At 42.4% G+C, this 25,350-nt stretch overlaps 1 protein-coding gene across 1 annotated transcript in view; it reads right to left on the bottom strand.

Annotated features, from left to right (window-relative positions):
- The window catches only part of Mlxip (MLX interacting protein), a 52,413-nt gene that overhangs the window by 15,370 nt on the left and 11,693 nt on the right, over window positions 1-25,350 (bottom strand). The window lies entirely within an intron of this gene.

Raw genomic sequence — 25,350 nt, 5'->3', positions numbered from 1 at the left:
TGCCACCAGGGAGCTCATGTTACCTGTTAGTAGCCTAGTCTGAGTGCTTTCAACTTCCTGTACAAGAACTTTTTAGATTTATTTTAAAGTGTGTGTGTGTGTGTGTGTGTGTGTGTTTCTTATGTGTGTGCACTCATGGAGGGTGAAAGAAGGCTTTAGATCTTCTGGAACTTTAGTTATAGGGCAGTTATATGCCATCTGATGTGGGTGCCGGGAACTGAACTTGGGTCCTCTGAAAGAGCATCAAATGCTCTTAGCCACTGAGTCACCTCTCCAGTATCCAATTCTAGGGTTTTGAGGCATACATACTCTTACAATTGATGACAGCACTGACTGGGGCTTGCAAAATAGTCATGAGACATCCATGTCCCTTCTACTCTGTGTCTGACACACACGCTTCTTCCTCTTTAAAGAGCTCTTCCTACCTGGCCCCTGCTCTAACACATCTGCTCTAGGTCAGTGCTGGCCTCTTCTAGACTGCTCCTTTTGATGCCTTGAGACACTGTTTTTAGTTCACATGGGGCTAAAGAAGGTTTGGATAAGGGTGTGTCTGTACATGTACACATGTGTATGCATGTAGAAGAGGAAGATGCTTCGTGTTACTTCAATCCCAGGAACAGGTATCTGAGGAAGGTCGGCCCCACTACACACAAACGAACGCATCTACAGAGCCATGGGCAGTAAGCACCTACTCTGTGAGTAAGGATCTAAGAACTGGGGGAGCACACAGATGACACAGAGGCCCACGCCATCCCAGATCCTGTGCGAAAGAACACCAATGCAGAGGCTAAACCCAAGCTACGGCCAAGGAGAAGACGGGAGGTCCCCACTGCTCCTCCTGGCTTGCGACAATGCTGAGGTAACACAGAGGGGGCTAGTCAGAGATGTAAGATCCTTGCAGGGCCAGTCCAGACAAGGCTTCAGCTCCTGCCTTCAACAAAGTCAAACCTCCTTCCCATCCTGTGCAAGGTCCTCCAGCAATCCCAGGCCTGGCTGATGTACAATTCTATTATACAAGTGAAATTAAGGAACAAAACTAAACTAAAATAAAAACTCCTTTTCTCTAACTAAAACTCCTTCCTCGTGAAGCCCAAGGTTACATGGTTGTGTCGTGTGCTCAGCAGTACCAGAATCTGACTGAGTACTAACTACCTCAGAGATGGCTGCAAAGTCCTAGCAAGAAACAGATGCTAGGACCCTGTCAATAGCTGTGCAGAGTCACCCTCCAGGCTCACCTATGCCAATCTCAGCTCTGCCATGTGCCTATGAAAAAGAAGACCAGTGTGCTATGACAATCTCATCTGATGGCAGACTACATAGTGCCGCCAGGTCGGTATCACGAAGGGAACAAAAGATACAGGGAAGGATACTGAGCTGTAAACAGTGTGAGGATTCCTCACTTCTCCCCCACTGCTTGCTAAGATGTTTCTCTTATTCAGGATACTTACAGCAAATACAGTCAAACTTCAGCAGGAATACAGAGATTTCTAAACCTCCACCATCATGGCATGTTTATATAATATCTCTACAGCCAGCAGGTGGCGCTATAGATCCATAAAGAAACTAGTCAAAAACCAAACCCAAACCCTGTCTGGTCTACAGAATGGATGACAAGTCCTACAACCATTGCTCATAGTTACACGATATCAGAGGTTACAAGCGGTGAAGAAAGCCGGGGGAATACAGCTCAGTGGTAGAAGTACTATGAACTGCTTTCCTGCTGGGCTCTTCGGCATCTCACAGAAGGAGAGGGCCTATGTTTATAGGAGCCCTTCTCATCACACCACAAATCCAGTTTCCCACAAACTAGGAAAAGCAGCAGAGGTCAGTCACTCCCTGAGAGAACACCAAAAGCAGGGTACCCAGAAGCCTCTCTGATTAGACTTCTGCTTCCCACATTGACTTGCAAGAGTTCAAGCATAAGCCTTGCATAAAAACATAACCAGAAATACTAAAGAAAATTTGTAGATCACTGGCCTCTCCCCAGTACCTGGAAGCTTCTTCCAGCCCATACTTTTGAACTTTGTCCTTCTTGTGGCACAGGCATGATTCCAAGGAACGCTTACCAGGTACTTAGCCCCACTCCCAACCTGTGAAAAGGCCATCACAGTCTAGCTCTGACTCATCTCAGGACTGCTGGTTCAGTGCAGGCACAGAGGAACTTTTAAATCCAGTTACTAAACAAATGCTTAATGTTTCCATGAAGAAGTCTTCAACACTCTGCCACTGCCCCCTTCCTAGAAGGAGGGTTGCTGACCAAAAACAAAAAACAAAAACAACAACAACAAAAAAACCAGGAAATTCACAGGACAACAAAGGTCCTCTTAAACTTTTGTTGGCTGGTGCTAGCAAACCATGCATTTTTCAGAGGTCTGGCAAGAGACTGCCTTAGAATGGAAATTAAAGTGCAAGCCTCAAAAAGAAGGCACTGGGTAATCAAGAAAACACGGAGGGCAGGAGGGGCCAAGGACTCAGCTTGCTGGGTTAGTTCTGGCCTATTAACATCCCCCTAAAGAAGGGCAAACGGGGGAGGCTCACAAGGCAGTGCATGAAGGGCCCATTCTGGGTGCAAGGTAGTATTGTAGACCCACCAGCCCTCCCACTCCCTGAGGAGTAAGGAGGGGAACTAGACAACTTTTGTGGTATGGCCACTGCAAGTAACCCTCAATTAAACTTGACAATGCCCATGTGAGTGGAATGACATCTACTCTGTCATGGGTGCCATGTCTAGGGTGATAAACATTTGTTTACATCTCCCAGGGAGAGCCACGCAACACATGGACAGACTGCATTCTGTTTACCCGTGCTAGTGAATGGACATCTCAACACTGTAACTGGTCAAAGGTATGAGGCATTGTCCCAGAAGTCTTAAGTGTTACAGTCCTGCTGCCCAGTGTAGCATGGTCAGAGCATTGGGCAAATGACTGGACCTTAAGGACTCTGTCCCAATCACTGTCTCAATCACTGGACTGATAAGTAGTTAGCATCTGATGGCTGATGTGGAATGTCCTTCTGTATGCTGTGAATATATATGTTGCTTTTATTGCTTGATAAAGCTGATTTGGTCAATGGCCATGCAGAATAGAGCCAGATGGGAAATCCAAACAAAGATACAGAGAGAAAGAAGGTGGAATCAGAGACACCATGTAGCCTCTGGGGAAGCAAGATATGAGGCAACAAGCCATGAGCCTCGTGGTAAAATATAGACTAATAGAAATGGTTTAATTTAATTGGGAGAGCTAGTCAGCAATATGCCTGAGGCATTGGCCAAACAATTATAATCAATATTATGCTGTAGAGTGTTATTTAGGAACTGATGAGTAGGCTGAGAAACCTCCAGCTATATGTAGGACCCAAATGTTTAGCAAGAATTTCCAGGTAAAACCTGACAAAAGCTTAAAAAGGGATTTTAAACACAAAAGAACAGTCAAGCACAGCTTCTTGATAGCAACACAGATGGGCTCTGTTTGCTAAAGACAAGCAGAGGCACAGCTCCTTTAAGAGACAACTTCCTGACTCAGCGTGAGCAGCAAAAACCACTCTGCTCTTTTAAGGGGCCCTGCCTCCAAACACTAATATGGAGTTTTATGAGTAGCTGGCAGTATGGACCTAAAACCTCCCGAGAGTTGGGAATGATATATCTGGCTCCTGCCAGTGCCTTGACCATGAAGCTAGATTCTCAGGAAGCCAAGGAATGGGGTGGAGCCAGCTGCTTTAGTCCTAGCCAAGCCCACTTACCATTTTTAAAAACTCTCCTGGTCAAAGAAAGGATTACAGATACACAACAAGAACAGTTCAGACAAAAAGGCCTCTAAATGGGTCACACTGTGTTTGATAAATGTGCATGGGCTTGAGAGAGAAAGGATATAAGACAGGTAGAATCATAGATTAAAAAAAAATAATTTAAGGATAATAAACTGAGGTCCATAAAGGAGAAAGAGTTAAAAAACATTATAATGGGACATGTAAAGATGGAATTCTATATACTACTGTGTTTTCTTTAAATTTTTTGACTGTTAATGAGCTAACTACAGAGAGACTTGAATGAGGGGGCTGCTAAGCTAAACCAACATATATATTTTAAAGGCATCTTGACTTCAAAATTTTAGTCTAAGGATATGTTGCTTTGGAAAAAAGGTTCTGCTTCTGTTTCCACAGCAGATGAAAAGCTGTGGATTCCTTCCAGACTAATATGGTTTGATCAAACAAGACCCCCAGAAATGATGGCCCAGGTGATCCAATATCCACAACAGTTTCAGAACTACTGGCTGAGATGACCAATCACACAAAATATCCCAATCAGGATCTGAACATAATTCTAGATTTTCTCAGGCTCCCCATAAAATCAACAGAGCCCCTAATCAGCAGGAAGTAGTCTAGAAAATTACAACCAAATTCCCAAATATTGTTTATAAATGTTTGTTTTTGTTTGGGGGGGTTGATCATAAATGGTTAATGGTTACAATCAATCTCTCTCTAAAGAAAAAATTAGTATGGATTTTGTTCTAATGATACACACTGAAGGTCAATTTTGTTATACTGTTTGTATATCTCTACTCTTGTTTAAGGAATTGTGTTTACACAGCTCAGTTAAAACTATAACATATAGTTAAGAAATATAAATTAATAGTCATTATGATAGTCAGGCTTGTAGTCATGTTAGATAGGTTTTTTAGATATGCAGAGATATATTTCAGATGGATAGGTAATCTTCAAACCCTTCAAATGCCTATAGAATATGGCATTTAAAATGTTTTAAGAACTTAAGACTTTGAGTGAGACACATTTGCTCCTGGAAGCACCAATTACTTCAAGGAGGATGATGGGCACCAAAGAAGCAATGTGGCAAGACTAGTCATTTGGGTAAGAAACTGTTCTTGCCTGAACACCTTGACAATATGCTGTATAAACTGGACATGCAGGACCTACAGGGACCTACAGGAAAATGACTGCTTAACTTCCCGAAACAAGATGGGACAGTCCCTTCAGGATTCCTGCTTCATGGAAGAGTCTGTCAGACATTCTGCAGGCCAGATTAAAAATGACTAACAAACTGCCAATATAGGCAGCACAGTTTCAAATTTCCTGCTTCATTGAGAAGTCTGTCAGAGACTCTAGGCCTACAGGCCAAAGATGGATGCCCCAATGTTACAGAACTTTGGGTGACTGTAGAGGCAGCCAGCTATCTCTGTCATTTCTAGAGTTTTGGAAGTTGCTTACAATGCACTTCCTGTTTACTTAGATATTATATCCTTCTGGGGTCTTTGATGAAGTTGAAAACTAGATACTTTAATTATAGCTTTCTTTCATTATAAAAAAAGGTAAATTAGATATAAAACTTTAGACTCAGAAAGATAAGACAGATGGAGTATTTTCTTTAATTTTTGCCAAATATAAACAAACCAAATATCGAAACTGTAATTCTTGCTTGATAACTCTTTTGTTATATATAATTTTAGGGGAGATGATGTTGGAAGTCCTTCTGTATGCTGTGAATATGTATATGTATATGTATATGTATATGTATATGTATATGTATATGTATATGTATATGTATAATGTATGTATGTTGTTTTTACTGGTTGGTAAATAAAGCTGATTTGGTCAATGGCCATGCAGAATAGAGCCAGATGGGAAATCCAAACAAAGATACAGAGGGAAAGAAGGTGGAATCAGAGACACCATGTAGCCACTGGGGAAGCAAGATGTGAGGTAACAAGCCATGAGCCTCGTGGTAAAATGTAGACTAATAGAAATGGTTTAATTTAATTGGGAGTGCTAGTCAGTAATGTGCCTGAATCATTGGCCAAACAATCATAATTAATATTAAGCCCTAGAATGGTTATTTGGGAACTGGCAGGCGGGACGAGAAACCTCCAGCTACAGATGGCACTGTTGGGAATTAAGAGGGAGTGTCTAGGGGATCTGGAGAGAGGGATGGCTCAGAGGTTAAGTTCACTGCTGCTCTTCCCGAGGACCTGAGTTTGGTTCCCAGCACCCATACGATGGCTCACAACTATCTGTAACTCCAGTTCCAAGGTATCTGATACCCTCTTCTGGCCTTCAAGGGCACCAGGAATACATGTGGTACACAGACGTACATGCATGCAAAACCACCCATATACATAAAATAAAATTTAATGATTAAAAAATGAGCAAGTACCTAGATCAGTAGTTCTCAACCTTCCTAATGCTGTGACCTTTTAATACAGATCCTCATGTTGTGGTGACCCCTAACCATAAAATTCTTTTCATTGCTACTTCTTAACTGTAGTTGTGTTACTGTTATGGATCATAATGTAAGTTTCTGTGCTTTCTGGGTCACTCAAACTCCAAAGGGGTCAGAACCCACAGGTTGAGAACCACTGGCCTAAATGGAGGAAAGTGGTCTGGAGAAACACCTCAGAAAGACCCTGTCCCCAGCCTCTTTCTGTCTCTGTACCCTGGGCCACCAGGAGGTGACCTTTGCTCCACCATGTCCTTCCAAACTTCTGGAAAACCTGTACCAAGATAAATCCTATCTAACAGCATTTCCAAGCCACTCAGGACCTGGAAGAGGGGTCTCATTATTGAGCTGCCACTGAGGACAACAATGGGCAAAAACAACTAAGTCTTCTGGAAGAACAAGCTGACAACTGTCTATTTATACTTTATATGTACATTCTGTTAGCCAAAATTTCTCCTATGGAATTAATTCTGCAGATCCATTTAAAGATGGGCACAAAGCCATAAATAAAGGGATATTAAATCATAGGAAGAGGCTAGAAATGAAGTACATGTTCAATTAAAGAGGTTAGTTAAAATATATCCACATAGTTGAACATTCTGAGGTAATCTAAAAAACACAGGTGTGTTGCTATATACTGCTGATATATAGGCAAAAATCCATACAGGGCATTGTTAACCAGCAATGTATTATATACTATGGCTTCCTTTATTTTTAAACCATGCTGGTATTTACCCCAAGACTATATGCAGGTGCAATTCCACTGAACCACACATGGCTCCATTTGGTTTTGTTTTTAAGATTTATTTATTTATGTGTATGTCTGTACATGGGGGGGTGCACAAATATTCTCTCTCTCTCTTTCTCTCTCTCTCTCTCTCTCTTTCTCTCTCTCTCACACAGAGTTCCTACAAAGGCTAGAAGAGTAGAAGAGAGAGTCAGATTCCCTGGGGCTGCCTCTAGTGAGTGTTGATAACTGAACTCAGGTCTGCTGGAAGAACTCAGGTTCTCTCTAAGAGCAACAAACATTATTAACCACTGAGCCATCTCTCTAGGTCCCCACATACATACAAAGGGCGGAGAGAGGTAAAAATTAATTAATTAAACATAGGAGTGCATTACTTTTTTAAAAAATAAGGATAAAAGTCCAGGCACAGCCCATGACCTTATAGGCCTTCTAGTTAATCACAGAAAGCAATTAGCCGCATGCTGATAGAAACTTGTGAACAAGTCTATTCGGTCACAAACCCAGACAGGCAGCTAGAGGTTATTAAATGCTGCCTTTAAGGAGTGAACCAAGCGATAATGTTCCATCTTGTCTCTCCTCCAGCACTCCAACTCTTTTTCTTCAAAGAGTCGTTTCTGTTGGCTTGTCCTGGGATCTGGGTTTGATCCAAAGGCTATTAGAGCCAAAACTAACAGGCTGCAGAGGGACAAAGGCTCATTGAGGAGCCAGGAGATGGGGACCAGTTACCATAAGTACAAAGCAGGAATCATCCTGGCACCATGTAGCCCCTCTCCAGCAGAGACACCTCCCAAAGAAGCCAGGGAGATTTTCAGAGCCAACCTGTGTGTCTGAAACTCATCTCCCTTGGAGAACTTGGAATCTCCCTTTGAAACTGAATGAAAGTGCTGTGGGAAGCTGGCTCTGAGAACTGGGCCTTAGATCCCATTCCAGACCTGTCCCACTTAAGGGCGAGAGTACACAGGTGTGCTGAACATACCAGTGAAGACAAGCTCACATGTGCGAAAACATGTGAAGATTTATGCTTGTCCTTGGATGGAAAGAGCAGGAAATTAGCATTTCCACAAACATAGAAAGTACAGTAATCTGAGTGAAGACTAGACAAAGTTTGCTTAGCTGATGGCATGACTTCACTTTTACATCTCTCCATTCTGTCGTTTTTACTGACCTGTGGTCTTATCATCCACGTGGAGACAGACTATCCCAGACTCATACCACTTCTAAGCAAATGCAGACAGCAGAGTGGCTTGAGGAGCAGGTAATATGGCCAGTGGTAGAGTACGTGCCTAGAAAGCAGAGCGGTCCATTTCTGAACAAATCAAGTGAGCTGCCCTGCCCGCCTTTACAGAATGGCTATTCTATCCACTGAGCAGAGAGCACTGGGTGGAGCATGGGCAGGTGTGGGGATCTGTGCTTGGCACAGAGCAGGGGCTGTTCCTGGTTCTGGGCACATTACATTCTGGCTCTTACTGGACTCACTGCTCGGCACCACTTAAAGCCACAGTCAAGGGTTCACACTAGAGGTGTTGCTCAGAGATGGAGCATGTTTCCAGCATGTACACTACTCTAGACTAGCAAGAGGGCTGGATGAGGCTTATATGCCAGGAAAATAAATGTGAATCTGGAACATTGTGTGCTCCTAATTCCTCTGGAATAGGGACAGAACCAGACTTGGGGGAGGGGGACTTACTTTGCATCATTTGATAAGGAAATTTAATAATTAATTCAACCTCTGTAAGACTAAGGAAGATTACCATGAGCTTGAGGCCAGCAGAGGCCACACAAAGCAAATAGCAAGCCAGACAGGTTCATAGCAAGACCCTGTCTCAAAACAAAAAAAACAAAACAACCACGAAATCAAAAACTGAACCTTGAGGATTTTTTGAAGCTGGCTCAGCTAGGAGAAATGTTTGCTACCACTATGAATCTGAGTTTCATCTTTGGGACTCACAGAGCAGAAAAAGGAACTGAACCCTGAACATTGTCCTCTGGCCTCTACTTTTGTCATGATCCAGATCCACACATACCCTACCCCATACACCTAGTAAGTAAATGTTACTTTAAAGAATCTCAAACCTACCTGTGTGTTTATCTGTGTATTTGCTTCATTTATAAACAGCCTTTCAGGCCCTCTGTCTTTTTTTAATGGGGTGAATGGAGTAATGTGTTTGTTTTTTAAACAGTGTGTGTGTGTGTGTGTGTGTGTGTGTGTGTATGAGCCATCTTGCCAGCCCTACTGTCTTATTCAATTTTTCCACCATCCACGAGATGTTAGTCTTTTTTTCTATCTGTACAGTTATAGTGATAATTACCATTTGTGAAGTTTCTAGGAATGTTCCAGCTAGCTTTCCTCCCCCTCTCCTTCCTCTTTTACTCCAAGCTAACAATTTAACCAAGTCCTCATGCACAGCAGGAAAATATGTCGCATTGAGCTACACACCCCTCCCTGGATTTCTGATTGTCTTCCATCTTCAAAGCAGTCTTTAGTTCGAGCTCCTACTGGTCCTTACCATTTCTTTCAATGCTTTCCTCCCAGCTCATCTGCCCCATTCAGAGACTTAGTTATTCAATTTTTACATTTTGATAGCCCTCGTTTTTTTTTTGTGTGTGTGTGTGTTTGTTTTGCCTTTTTTGGTTTTCCAAGACAGGGCTTCTCTGTGTAGCCCTGGCTGACTTCAAACTCACAGAGATCTACCTACCTCTGCCTCCCAAGTGGGGGATTAAAAGTGCTACCATTGCCCAGCTCTTTTTCTTTTTTAAATAAAATTTTATAACTGTGTGTGGACATGGTGTACATGTGAGTAGATGAGCGTGTGCCACGGCATTCTCCTGGATATCAAGGACCCTGTAGACTCAGCTCTCCCTTCACAGCTCTGTAGGTTCCAGTGATCAATCTGAAGCACCTTTATCCACTGAGCCACCTTGCTAGCCCAGAGATGAGTTTTCACTTTTATCTCTTTAAATCTTTTCAATTTTGTTAACATTTTAAAAATACTGCATACCACATCGAATGAAATGTCAAGCAACAGTGAATGTTATAAGGAAGAAACAAAACTGGGCAATTTTATCACCTAGAAATAACACTGTTCAAATATTAGAGAGAAGTAAGGCATGGTTAAAAAAAAAAAAAAAAAAAAAAAAAAAGCTGTTACATACTTGGGCAGGAGGATCATCCTAAATTTAAATCCAGCCTGGGTTACAGGGTGAGTTCTAGAACAGCCTAAGACATAGCAAGATCCAGCCTCAAAAAAATACAAATAAAATAAAATAAAATAAAATAAAATAAAATAAAATAAAATCTTGCATAGTAAAGAAGGTTGAGCTTTGGGAAGTGAATTCTAGGCCCTTGGAATGATCTGTTTGATATGAGTGTTGTGTTTGCCTATGGCTTTAGCCACAGGACAATATAAGTGACTTGCCATGGAGGCTTTGGAGGGAGGATTATCAATCAGTTCCAAACTCCAGAGGAGTGTAACTGAAGGTATCAGTCACACCCCTAGAGGGGCTGAAGGTGAAAGGTCAGCAGGGGCATTGAAGCCGTCCCAGGAAAAGCTGTTGTAGAGGACTCTGGGTCTTACTCTGCTTTGGACAGGGTCATCACTACTGGTCATGACTAGCCTGATCCCTGCCACAGCTTCCCAATTGTCGCTAATCATCTGAATCCTTTCACCAGCAACAAACTGTTGCAACAAACTCTGGGTCCTTCTAGAGACCCAAACATGGGGAGAGTTCTGCAGGTTCTAGCATGCAGATTAGGCGTTATTAAAGTCAGCCTTATGAGCTGTTCCCTCTACATTTGCAGTTGACCATAACACATATTCACTGGGTTACATATATTCAGATAAAGATATAACACATGAATCAAACTTGTTTAAACATATGAAGTCATGCTTTTGTTGTTGTTGTTGTTGTTGTTATTTTTGAGTGTGTGGGTGTGTGTTGGTTTGGGCTTTTATTTTGTTTGGCTTTTTTAGACAGGGTCTCACTATGTAGTCCTGGCTGGCCTCAGTTTTGGCAATCCTCTGAAGAGAGCCACAATGCTTCTTAGTTCATGAATTTGCTTTACAACCCAATTTCCACTTGTATGTCATATATTACTATGCCAATAAACATTCTTTTTATTGGTTATAGAATGTTCCTATCTATGTATTTACCATAGTCTATTTAACGACAGAGGCTTATATCAACAGATTTTGCTACCATTAACAGTGCTGTGATGAATATTCCAGTATTTATACCTACCATTAACAGTGCTGTGATGAATATTCCAGCATTTATACCTGTATGGGACTGTATGAGTTATTGCTAAAGTTTATTAATTCTTAGAGATGTGCCAGAGATGGAGCTTAAAATTTTTCAGAAATTCTTTGTTTCTGTTTTTTTCTGTCATAGTTTAATACTTTTCCTTCCTACTTTTTAGTGTTCAGTTGGAGCCTCAGGCTAGGCCCTGCACAGTCTAGAAAGCCCTATTCCTGTCTGTCTGTCTGTCTATGTGTGTCTGTTTGTCTGTCTGTCTCTCTCAAGACTCCAACTGCTCAAGAGTCTGTGAACAAAGGGAAGACAGCAAAAGGCCAAGTATACAAGAGATTCCTGCTGGGCTTTGTGGTGTCACAGGTTATCTCAGTAACTGGCAAGGCTCAGACAGGCTTGCTTGATCCCAGGAATTCAAAGCCAACTTGGTTCTCCAAAAATAAAGAGGAGGAGAGAGAAACTAAAGACATGGCTTAGTGGTATTATACCTGCTTAGCATGTGTGTAGGGAAGGGAGGAAGGAGAGAGGGAGGATCTGACGCTATTGGGGTTTAATTGGGTTATACTTATTGCACACAGTATCAAGCTTTGCGAGGATAATTTCATGTCTGCATACGGTACACTTTGAGCGTGTCCCTCCTACAACCCCACCCGCCCTTCCTCATTTCACCATTCCCATTAGTCCCATGTCCCTGGGACAGTTCCATGTCATATGTTTCCATGTCATATATACATATGTTTGGTTTTCTAAAAAGTTGTCATCTATGCACTTCACATTTCTAATAATAATTTCTAATCATTACTTTCAAATTATTTTAAGATAAAATGTAAAAAGGAAAATGTTAGTAGGTGAAGCCAGCAAAAGATCAAATCACCTGTCAGGGGAAATACTGTCCCATTTTATTGTGTTCAATACAGCCCCACACAGATAGATGATAAGGCAAACACCACCCTCCTGGGAAACTGGAAGGACTATTCTGGCTTGTCAACTTTACCACATGTGTAATGAACTAAAACCCAAGCAGCTCGATACTCCTGTGGGATTTTTGTTTGTTTGTTTTGTTTTCCTTTAATTAAATCATTCCAAGTGGGAAGAACCACTTCAAAGGTGGGAAGAGTTAACCACCTTTAATCTGGGCCACACCTTCTGCTGGCAACCTATACAAAGGATACAGAAGAAAGAAGCTTGCTCTCTTGGCCTGTTTTCTTTCTCTCTGGCAAATTCATTCCTTCACTGGCATTAGAGTTCCCTTTCTTAGGATTCTGGCATATACTGAAGACAAGCTGAGACGTTCAGCCTTGGGGACTGGATTCTTGGACCTTCCATTGGTAAACAGCCATTGTAGCACTAGCTGGACCACAGCCCATAAGCCATTTTAGTATTATTCACCTGTAAGTTTTGTTCTTCCAGAGGACCACATCTAATACAAAACCTTTCTCAGCTCCTACGAAGCTAACATATTCTCATCATCATTAGTCATTTCAGAGGGCTGCCAGGTCCATAACCTACTTAGCAGTCAGGGAAATCCGAAGCTGACTGGTCAGTCTCAAGGATAAAGTAACACTCCCCAGGTAGCCAAGACCTATAAATAGACTTTTAATGACTTTTCTCATTGTAGACAAGGACTCTATTTGCTTTCCAGCTTTAAGACTCAGAAGTGGACACTCCAGAGAGAGATGCTAGATGTAAGAAACACAATGAACCAAACAGGAGGCACACCCTGTGATCTCAGTACTCAGAAAACAGGCACAGACTACCACAGGGTCAAGGCTAGTTTGGTCTACTTAGAAAGCTGCAGGCCATCCCAAGCTACATGGCAAGACTTCTTCAAAAATAAAAGGACCAAAGCAAAACAATAGCAACAAAAACACCTTACACACAAGAGATGCCCAATGTGAGGGTGGCTGGCTAGATCACACCAACTAACATTAAACAAAAAAAGTACTAGGTGAGTATACAACAACCTTGTACTGCCTTGTACTACTTTCCTCATACAATCCAAAATTCAAATAACAGCTGTGCTTACTAGTCAGACATAGCAGCACAAATCTGCAATCCCAGCTCTTGGGAGGTAGAGGCAGGAAGATGAGGTGTTCAGGGCCATCCGGGCTATATGCACTGTCTTAAAACATCACCCCCTACCAGCCCCAACCAAAGCAGTCCTCTATATCATGTTACAGAGAGCTTCTATATGCTTCTAAGAACTGACTACCATCCTAAACTCCTTCCTTTTCAACAGATTCCAAACAGCAGCAGGAAAGCTGAGGTCCAGTTTAATCATCATATCCCAATTATAACCTGAGCCCTCTGGAATTAATCATGATAGGTATTGCCCATTTTAATAGCTCTCGCAAACACTTAAAAGTTCATCAATTGGGATAGACTGGCTAGCCATAGAATTCTGGGATCCTCCTGTCTCTACCTCCCTAGTGCTGGGACCACCGATGTACCCAGATTTTTATGTGAATGCTGCAGGTCTGAAATCACATTCTCATGCCTGTCCAAAATGCATGTCACCAACTAAGCCATGTCCCCATCTGTTTGCTTTGAGACAGGGCCTCAGTATGCAGATGTGGCTACACTAAAATTTGCTGTGTAGAGACCAGGTTGGCATCAAGCTTGCAGTGATCATCCTGCCTCTGCCTCTGAAGTTCTGGGAATACTTGCATGAGCCATTATCTCTAACTTGAAGTTTTTGACTGCAGTTTCTGTAGCTCTGTGTGACTTAAGGACCAGTAGCACTCCCTCAGCCTTCAGAGGAGCTTCTCTGACAACTCTAAGTCACATCCCAGAACTGGCAGGGACCTGACTTAGTCTACTGAGCCTGTTCTGAAAACCCACCTCACCTATCAGCAGAACCTCAGCCAGGACAGCCTTCACTCACGGAAACACACTGCACCTTCTAACCAGAACCAAGAGGCAGCTCTTCTAATCAGAGGACACTTCAGTACCATGCTGTCATCTGTGGTCACAGGGCAGAGGGGAAGAGACATCAGTGTCCCCACTGTAGCTCTAGGATCATGGCAGACAGCTAACCTTTCTGACTCTCACTTTGAGACTGTGAGAGCCAGATTTCACAGATGTCAATGGTTAGAGCAAACTGGCTGTTCCATCTGGAACACACCAGTGTCTCCTAGCAAGGATTTGTGCACCCAGGTCACACTTCCTCTGTTAAAGACCATTGAAAGGCATTTGGGCCACTCTAGCCAACACAGAAAAGGAATGACCATAGGACAATGTCTTTCTTATTAGATCATTCACACAGCACCAAAGAAGAAAAGCTCACTAGCAGCCAGTCTACCTCAACCAGTGACCTCTAGGTTCACTGAGAGACCCTGGCTCAACAGAGAAAAGCACTTACCACACAAGCCTGATGACCTGAGTTTGACCCTTGAAGCTCCTGGTGGAAGGCAAGAACCAACTCCCATAAGTTGCCTTCTCATTTGTACACGTGCCCCATAGCCATGTGTACCTATACTCAACACATACCAATCACATGCACACATACAGTAATAATTCATTTTAAATTTGAATAAAAAATAAAGGTGTAGAGGAACTGAGAGGCACCCGTGTTAACCCTAGGCTTAAACACATGGGTATGGACACATAAACATGGACACGCAAATATACTTCCCACTCACACACAGGAAAAATAATAATAATAATACAGGAAACAGTATTCAGAAACAGGTTTCGAAATACTCAGTTTTACTAGGAAAGCAACTACAATTCTAGCACCTGGAAGGTAGAGGAAGAATCAGTTAAGATGACCCTCAGTAGTCAGGTGGTGGCAGCTCTCACCTTTAATTCCAGCACTAGAAGCCGGCAATCTGTGTGAGTTCAAGGCCAGCCTAGTTTACAAAGTGAGTTCCAGAACAGCCAGGGCTACACAGAGAAATCCTGTCTCAAAAACCCAACAAAAGAATCCTCAGCTACATTAGACCCTGAGGGGTGTAGCCCAGTGGTAAGAGTGTCTGCCTAGCATGTATGAGATCCTGGGTTCTATCCTCAGCACAACATTTAAAAACATTTAAAAATTTTAAAATGATGCAGCTGATGAAGGTGCTTGCCTACACATACACTGTGGCATACATACACAAAAAATAACAAATTAGTTTTCAAAAATACATTATACTACTCTCAATGTGTTGAAGAAAGCAGTGAAGATTATTAAGCATGAGCAATTTCCATATTTCATTACAAATGGTTCAAAACCATTTGTTGTAGGTTGGAGTGTAGCTCAATTGGTGGAGTTCTTGTCTAACATGCACAGAGTTCTAGGTTTGACCCCCAGGCATGGTGGTGTGCACCTATAATCCCAGCACTTGGGATGTAGAGATAGGAAGATCATAAATTCAAGATCATCTTCAACCTTACAGAAGTTCAAGATTAACCTGGGATACATGGAACTCTGCCTCAAAAAACAAAGCTAGCCAAGCATGGTGGCAGAGGCCTGAGGATCTCTATGAGTTCAAGGCCAGATTGGTGTAAATAATGAGTTCCAGGCCAGCCAAGGAGACCCTGTCTCAAAAAAATAAAATACAAATAAACAAAGTTACAAGTGCACCAGGCAAGCCTGTAAACCCAAAATTTGGGCAATGGAAGCAGAAGGATCAAGAGTTTGAAGTTGGTCTGGGTTACACACTGAGAACCTACTTCAAAAATGAAGAACAAAAAGGAATAATGTTTAATTAAAGAAATAACAGCAATCTGAAACTGGCTGTGGTGCTTTAAATGAGAATGTCTCCACAGGCTCTTATGGTCCACCCCTAGTTGGTGGACTATTTAGGAAGGCTAGGAGGTGTGGCCTCTTAGGAGGTGGTGTGTCACTGGGAGTGGGCCAGACCCAATCAATCTCTGTCCCTTCCTCCCTCTCTCTGACTCCAATTTGTGGGTAAGATGAAAGCTCACAGCCACTGCAGGACCATGCCTGCCTATTGCCAGGCTGCCCACCATGATGATCATGGACTAACCCTCAAAACTGTAAGCAAGCCCCCAATTTGTAAAGAATAGTAACGAGTACGCCCAATTAAATGCTTTCTTCTGTAAGATGCCTTCATCACGGTGTCTTCACTACAACAGAACAGTAATAAGATACTGGTAAACACACACACACACACACCCTGCTTCTTAAGCTAGGTGATGGTGTCACCCGCCTTTAATCCCAGCACTCAGGGCAGAGGCAGGTGGAAGTTTGAAGCCAGCCTGATCTATAGAGCAAGTGCCAAGACAGCCAAGGCTACACAAAGAACCCCTGTCTCAAAAAACAAAACACACACCTGATCCTTAACAAGGGAACATGAGGTATTTTCACATGCATATTGAAAATTTCTGCAATGTATGTATTACTATATATATGTAATGTATGTATTACTATATATGTAATGTATGTATTACTATATATATATGCAATGTATGTATTACTATATATATGTAATGTATGTATTACTATATATATGTAATGTATGTATTACTATATATGTAATGTATGTATTACTATATATATGTAATGTATGTATTACTATATATGTAATGTATGTATTACTATATATATATATGTAATGTATGTATTACTATATATATGTAATGTATGTATTACTATATATGTAATGTATGTATTACTATATATATATATGTAATGTATGTATTACTATATATATGTAATGTATGTATTACTATATATATGTAATGTATGTATTACTATATATATGCAATGTATGTATTACTATATATGTAATGTATGTATTACTATATATATATGTAATGTATGTATTACTATATATATGTAATGTATGTATTACTATATATATGTAATGTATGTATTACTATATATATGTAATGTATGTATTACTATATATATGCAATGTATGTATTACTATATATATGTAATGTATGTATTACTATATATATGCAATGTATGTATTACTATATATATGTAATGTATGTATTACTATATATATGTAATGTATGTATTACTATATATATGTAATGTATGTATTACTATATATATGTAATGTATGTATTACTATATATATGTAATGTATGTATTACTATATATATATGTAATGTATGTATTACTATATATGTAATGTATGTATTACTATATATGTAATGTATGTATTACTATATATATGCAATGTATGTATTACTATATATGTAATGTATGTATTACTATATATATGTAATGTATGTATTACTATATATGTAATGTATGTATTACTATATATATGTAATGTATGTATTACTATAATGTAATGTATGTATTACTATATACACAGTGCAGGATGTGCACAGGGAGGGCAGAGTGCCAAAGCACGCATGTGGGGTCAGAGGACAGCTCTGTGGGGTTGACCCTTTCCTGTCACCTTCACATAGACAGGTCCTCAACCTTCCCAATGCTGAGACTTTTAACATGTTCCTCATGTTGTGGTGACCCCAACCATAAAATAATTTTCGTTGCTACTTCCTATTTGCTACTGTTATGAACTACAATGTAAATATTTAATATACAGGATATAGCTCCTCTGTGACCTCTGTGAGGTTCAAAGGAATCTCAACCCACAGGTTGAGAGCCACTGCTTTAGAGATGGAAGGCAGTTGCTAGGTTTGTGCAGTGTGGTTTGAGTAAGAATGGCCCACACTAAGCTCAGACATTTGAATGATCAGTCACCAGGGAGTAACACTATTTGATAAGGGTTAGGAGGTGTGGCCTTGTTGGAAGAGGCGTGGCCTTGTTGGAGGAGTTATATCACTAGGGGTGGGCTTTGAGGTTTCAAAAGTCCAAGCCAGGACCCCTAGTGACCCCCTGTTTCTGCAGGTCAGGATATAACTCTCAACTACTTCTCCAGCATGAGGCTGCCATACCTGCCACCATATTCCATGCTGTGATGATAATGGCCTAAGCCTTAGAAACTGTTAGTACACCCTCAATTAAATGCTTTCCTTTATAAGAATTGCCCATGGTCAGTATCTCCCTTCACAGCAACAGAACTAAGATATGAGGCAAGCACTCTTACCCACTGAGCCATCTTGCTGGCCCTTGCAAACATATTTTAACAGTAACCCAGCTTTAATTCCACAAAACTCAAAGCACTGACCTAGGAAAAAACCTTTTTTTTGTTAGTGGTGAATATTTTGAAACAGGACTTCATGTAACCCAGGCTAGCCTCAAACATGCTATGTAGTAGAAGATGACTTTGAATTCCTCCTGATCCTCCTGCTTCTATTTCTCAAGTCCTGGGATTATAGATATGAGTCACCCCACGCAACATAATTTAACTTCTTTCTTATCTTTATTTTTTATTTCTCTGAGTAGCCCTGGCTGTCCTCAAACTCAGAGATCCACCTGTCTCTGTTTCCTGAGTGCTGGGATTAGAGGTGTGTGTTACCACTGCCCAGCAACTTCTTTCCTTTTTTAAGGTGGAGATGAGATTCGGCTATGGCCTCAAACTCCTGAGCTTAGTGGACTCGTGCCTAGATCTCCCCACCAGCTTGGGCCTAAGGGCATGTCCCAACACACCTAGACTAAGCATTTGTAATCTATTTTAAAGATTTTTCTGTGTCCCTCAAGTCAAACTATGAAGATGATTCCAAAAACTGTCTGAATAACAGCTAGGCCTGTGGAGAAGGCCCTTTTTCATCCCTTCTGCCACCCAACTCTGCGGTCATGTACTCTACTCCCTGCTTTGGGGCTTTGGAGAGCCTTGACACTTTTAATTTGGCTGTCTGAGACAAAAGTGTTTAATACAATTTTTCCCACAATGTACTTCCTCCTTCTTAAGTGTTCGGAAGTCAGTGTGTAATCACACTGCAGCTGAGGAGCGATTAATTCTACTGCACCGAGAACATCTTACCCTGGTCACTACCAATACCGTCCTAGGTGGCCCCCTCCACCCAGGAGAGTTCTTGATGTTCTCCTCCTTTGGGGCTGGGAGTTCCCAAATGTCTGGAGTCAGATCTGAGACACGAAACTGCCCTGAGGAGTGGAGGTGAGAAAATGCACTCTCAAGTTAGCTCCGAAACCCAATGAGGCTCTGAGGCTCACTCTTTGCCTTTTGGGAGCCCAGCCAGAGGAATTCCTGGCTTTTGCTGATTATCTCTGTAGCATGTACACAAGATAGGGACAGGCATCCGGCCAAAAATTGTTTGGGAGGTCAGTGGTGGCAGTGGCAACAGCGAGCAGGCAGCCGTGCCAGAGCAGGTGGTCCTTACACAAAGCAGGACAGTGCCAAGTAAGGCCAAGGCCACCACCAGGCAGCATGGTTCCTGGAAACTCGATGCTTCAGGGGCATTAATAAACAGCAACACCGGCTACAGCCCAGCCGAGGTGCAGGAAGGGACTGGGGTGACCATGGGGACCAACCACAGCTGTCTGCTCCAGGGTGGCAAAGGAAATGGCACTCTCCCCATGGGACTGGTGGTCCTGCCTCCTCCAGGCCTGACCCAGGGAGAGCTGCGGCAGAGGCAGAAAACAAGAAGCCAGTTTCAGGGCACCAGGGCGATTCAAGCCAAACCAACTGGCACTTGATTCAAAACAATGGTGGCTTTGTCAGGAGATTGCAACAGCCAACAAGAGCTGGTTGAAAAACCTGCCCACCCCTCCTCATTTCTATTCTCTAGTTCCCGTGACTTTGAGACATCATGCTAAAAAAGAGGAAAACAAATTATGCACATAAGCCAATGTGAGCCAACCCACAGGAGGAAGCCTCCAACTGCCCTTTGGAGAGGACACACCACCACAGTCAGCTCTTATGCACTATCTCCTACCTCAGAAGCCCTTCTCGGGCTCCCAGGACACATTTAAATCTGACTTGCTGATAAATTCTATGTAATCCTAGCCGAGAGGGAGCAAAGGGCTGAAATATCATGATCTCCACAGTGTTGCCACCTACGGTACAGGACCTCGGGAAGGAAGCACACTCAAGGCCTTGATGTGTACTCTCAAGGAGGGGTAGCTGCTCCACTCTCTAAGGCCCTAAAAGCGCTGCCTTGGGGTTTGTTAAGACACAAAACGGAAGAACATTCCCTGCAGAGACTAGGGAGAAAAGCAGACTATGGTATCTCTCACACCACACCCTGTTCTGCTCACTCTGTCCCCACTTCACCAATGAGATTGTCACCTCCTATACTTCACAAACACCCAGTGCACCAAGGAGCCAGCAAGGAGCATAACAACAAAGATAAGCAAACCGCCGTATCTAGGAAGCCACACCTGCTCCACTGCAATCTACGGGTCTGGTAGCTGGAGGAGGCTGTGCATGGCGCAGGTAAGCCTCACCTGCCTGCCTGTTCTCAGTGCCTGTGCAAGGACGGCGTCAAGGACAATGCCCAGCTGACTGGATAAGTGTGCTCTTTGCTTTTGTGCAGGCAGATTTTCCTGTTGCACGGCTTTCTGTCAGGCCTGGTCCCCCACCTCCCCTTCTCTCTCTTCCCTTCTTCACTATGTAGTCTTGGCAGGGCAAGAAGAGAAAGAAGGGCACGGACACCTGGGCTCTGAAGCTTTCCCCTGGGTCCCCACCTCAATACAGCGCACGCCAGACAATCAAAGTCTACTCCATAGGCCTTCTGGCCAGCACCCTGCCCAGTGTGCTGTTGGTGGGACAGTCAATCCCGCAGAAACTCCCTAAGCAGCTCTAAGGATGGCTGCCAAAGCTCTTGGGACTCCTGAAAATGTGTTCATAGAGTTCAGCAGCTCATCCTTTCCTGAATCAGCCAGAGTGCAGCCTGGAACTCTCCAGAACAAGAATCTACCGCAAGCCAACAGCATAGGTCGGCTGGCTGTGGGGTACCCACTCTGCAACGGAACTCTTCATCAAGCCCTTGCTTCCAGTGTCTCTGGGGTCTATCAGCCATCAGTTTACAAGTGGTCATGAAGGCTGCCGGCCAGCCACTGTCCCCAGCCCCTCTGCCAACTGCAGGGACAGACATACATGAAAACACAAGACGCTTTCAAGTAAAAAGCCTAGGGCACAGAAGAGGCCACTGTTCAGCTGTGCAAATGAAACTACCATTCCCACACACGTCTGCCCAAATGAGGGCGGGCCCGGTGACTAGGTGAGTGAGCTTAATACAGGGTACTGCCAAAACTGTTCTCAGGGTGAAGGATCCTATCAGCAAGGAAAGGGAGGCAGAGGGACATTTCAGAGAATGGAGCCAACTTGGAATATGTGACAAGGATGAACACTGGGCCTAGCTCAGAGTGGTGGCAAATGCCTATAATTCCAGCACTAAGGAGAAAAGGATCAAGGTCATCCTTGGTTACATACATAGTGAGTTTAAGGTCAGCCTGGGCTACATGATACCCTTCTCCAAAAACCAAAACCAAACAAAATGCCAGGGGCCCTGGGACACTACAAAAATTACCATGAAGATACTCCCATGGATCAACAGAGAGATTAAACAAATAATAACACATCCCACAATGAGATCCTATTGAAAACACTGCTGATGAGCATCTGGGGACTCGGAGAGGCATTCACAATCTGCTAAGAGAAAAAAGAGCATGCCAAAAACAATTTAAAAACAAGGTGTAGAAGGGTAAATACTGGGAAGCTGAGAGGTTAGCCCTGAGTGCTCCAATTTTTAGCTTTTTTTCTTTTATCTATATCCATACTTTGTAAATTTTCCATAGTAAAAGTGCAGTTTCAAAGAAAAAGGTGGGTTTTAATTTTTTTTTACCTATTCATTGTAGCTAATCATTCACATGCCTCGGCAAGCATACAGAGATCAGGGGCAACCCCGGGAATTCAGTTCTCCCACCACCAGAAATAAAACCTACTGAGCCTTCTCTTAAAATGTTATGTTAAAGTTCAAAAATCACAATGGTTAGGTTGACAGTTCACACCTATAATCTCAACAGTGAGGAGGCTGAGGCAGGAGGATTGCCACAAGCTTAAGGCAGGCCTGGGCTACTCAGTAAGTTTCAGATCAGTATGAGCTACAATGTTAAGACCTTGTCTCACTAAACTAAATAAATTAATGAAATACTATGGACACTGAGAAATAGTGTGAGTTAAGTTTGGAAAGTGGCCTGAAAATGGAGCCAAACTCAAAAGTGTCTAAGCTGAGAAAAGCTACCCAGTGTTCTACCCAGCGTTGGGCAAACATGCCTCGGCAGAGAAAGCATTACATCTCTGATAAAAAAACAAATGCTATTTTAATCTTCTCCGAAGCAGAAGCAATGGCACTTACAAATCATAAAGCTATTTGCCAACATCATTATAAATCTGATCAAAGAGACAGAAGAAAGCAAATAGCTGGAAAGCCTGAGGAACTCATCCAAGGTGTGCTACACAAGTAATATATGGTCAGTCAGGCACATGCTGAGGGGCCCTGAAAGAAAGGGTATACCCACTACTTTGTCAGCCACCCCAAACATAAGTGCACAGACAGACAGACAGACACACAGACAGACAGACACACACACACAGGGCCAGCACCATGTAGATAATAAAGTTTGCGGTTGGAAACTAAGCAGGAGACTATCACAACCTAACCTAAAAGTTATAGCTTTGTTTCAACTATGCTCAAAGGAAATTCAAGTTTTGACCACTCCACTCTAGTCACAGATGGCAACGAGACTGGAAGATAATATAAAATTAAGATTAACCTAGAGTCTACGAATTTGACAAAAGGGGGTGAATCTTCTGTCTCCAGGGCAAGACCACGGCTTCAGTACCTACTAACTCTGTATAATAATGACCTCCAAGAAGCATGCATATCTTTGCAATTCACTAGTTTCAGATTTATTATCAGGAGATTATGATCCTGTGACTTCAAAAAGAGCAAGAAGGTACATAAAACAGTAAGGACTCCTATAGGACAGTCTTTGTGTCAAAGCCAAATGATGGCAAACAACACACTACCTTTAGCATTTAGATCAAGAATCAAAAATTTAAATCTGACCTAGATTCAGCCTAGATTAAACTCAGTCCCCTCCCCCAGCTGGGAGTTGGTGGTGCACGCCTTTAATCCCAGCACTGGGGTGGCAGAGGCAGGTGGACCTTTTTGAGTTCGAGGGCAGCCTGGTTCCAGGACAGGCTCCAAAGCAATACAGAGAAACCCTGTCTTGAAAAACCAAACTCAGTCCCCCCAAGTACCTAGTATCTAATAACTAAGCTTAAACCCTAAATTACAAACAAAATCAAAAGTTAAAAGAGTCCTCATAAAAGTCTAGATTTCTGGATGTGGGAGCCCGGTAATTTTGAGAAAAAATCCAGGTTTATTCTTCCAACTTTTCAAATATGCCAGATTTAATATTGAGCTCATATTTCCAAATAGCAAGAATCACCTGGAACTAAGGTCAACTGATCTCAGGCCAAGACTCTAGTTTACATCAGTTCCCACCACTTCCTGATGCCTTCTTGCCACTGAGGCCAAGTTTACTGCAGCTTATATATTTTCCTAATAAATAGCTCCCTGTAACTATGACTTCCAATAGAGGCCAAGAAAAAAATACCAGAGGGTCTCTTGTTCTTAGAGATGGCCTGCTTTTATATCCTGGCCTTATGGACATTTAAGTTTGTGACTTTTGACCCAGATAAACAATATTAAGAGAAAGGTCATAAAGGGATAGTTTTACAGACAGTAATTTGGCAAGCTCCTGGACAAGAACCAATTTCCATGTCTCTGTTCTAGGGGAGCCTTGGGCATAGTCACTTCCCAACTATTTCTGAACATAACAATGGAATTTCTAGTTACTGAAATATTGAGGACATCTAGTCCTGCACATTACAGATTAAGATTCCATATAGATAATATTAAAATATGCAGAGATATCTAAACTGCTTTATTCTTCCTTCTTAATGGCCAAGCATATCTCAGCACCTCTGAGGTGGAAGGAGGAAGGCCATGAGTTCAAGGCCAGCCTAGGCTACAATGTGAGATCCTACCTCAAAACAACAAAGTAGGGCTGAGGATACAGTTTAGTAGTACAGAGCTCACCTACCACACAGAAGGTCCTCAGTTTCATCCCCAACACCACAAAGACAAGGTAAATCAAAACAATAAGTAAGCCAGGCATAACTAAAAATCCTAGCACACTTGTGCACATGCACACACACAGAGTGGGGGGAAGGGGATGATGGACAGATGTGCACAAAATTAAAAAAAAATAAAGGTGGACAACAATCAAAATAACAACAAATAAGCTATAAATCAGCATCATCCAGAAACACCTCATGTCTATTCCCAGTCAGCTTCTGCTCTAGTTCCTTCAAAAGCAAGCACTAGCTTTGTTTTTTTTTTTTGTTTGTTTGTTTGTTTGTTTTCTTCTTCTTGTTCTTTGATAGGGCTTCGTGTAGCACAGGCTACCCTTGAATGTCCTATGTGGTTTAGGCTGGCACTGAACTCTGGCTTATGCTATCACACCTGCTTCACAAGGACTGAACTTCTTTAGTTTAGCCCATTTTAGAACTGCACATAAATGAAGTCGGATACTCTGGGTTACTGCAAATACGTAAAGCTTTTTTTTTTTTTTTTTTTTTTTTTTAAGGCAGGTTCTCACATACCAAGCTGACCCCAAACTGGCCCAAAAGGCCAAGGATGACCTTTAATTTCTGGTCCTTCTGCCTCCATTCCCTAAGTGCTAGGGCCAGAGGCATCTGCCCCATGTCCAGCGTGTACAGTGCTGGAGATCACACCAAGGGCTTAATGGATGTCAGGGTTAGCACTCTAAATCCCCAGTGACTTAAACCTGTTTTATTGACAGGTTCCATAAGTTCAACCATGTTGTTCCACATGGTAGTTACTTCTTATTTTTTATAGAGTTCTTTGTTTAATTTTATTTTATGTATAGCGGTGATTTGTATGTGCCTTCTCCTGCCTGTGGAGACCAGAAAGGGTATCAGATCTCCTGGAACAAAGAGTGTGAGCTACCTTGTCGTGCTGGGAATTGAACCAAGTCCTTTGGCAGAGCAGTCAGTGTTCTTAACCACTGAGCCATCTCTCCAGCCCTATTTCTTCTTCTTATCAAAATACATTTTATTGTTCTATGTACATGCATGTTTGCCTGTATTTATGTCTGTATGCCATGTGTGTGAAGGTGCCTGAGGAGGCCAAAAGAGGGTATCAGAGACCCTGGAACTGGAGTTATGGACAGCTGTAAGCTGCCATGTGGGTGCTGGGCATC

The sequence above is a fragment of the Phodopus roborovskii genome, unplaced genomic scaffold (genome assembly GCF_943737965.1).
Source record: "Phodopus roborovskii unplaced genomic scaffold, PHOROB, whole genome shotgun sequence".
NCBI lineage: Eukaryota > Metazoa > Chordata > Mammalia > Rodentia > Cricetidae > Phodopus > Phodopus roborovskii.
The sequence above is the reverse complement of the archived record's forward strand: the minus strand, read 5'-3'. Positions and strand labels throughout refer to the sequence as shown.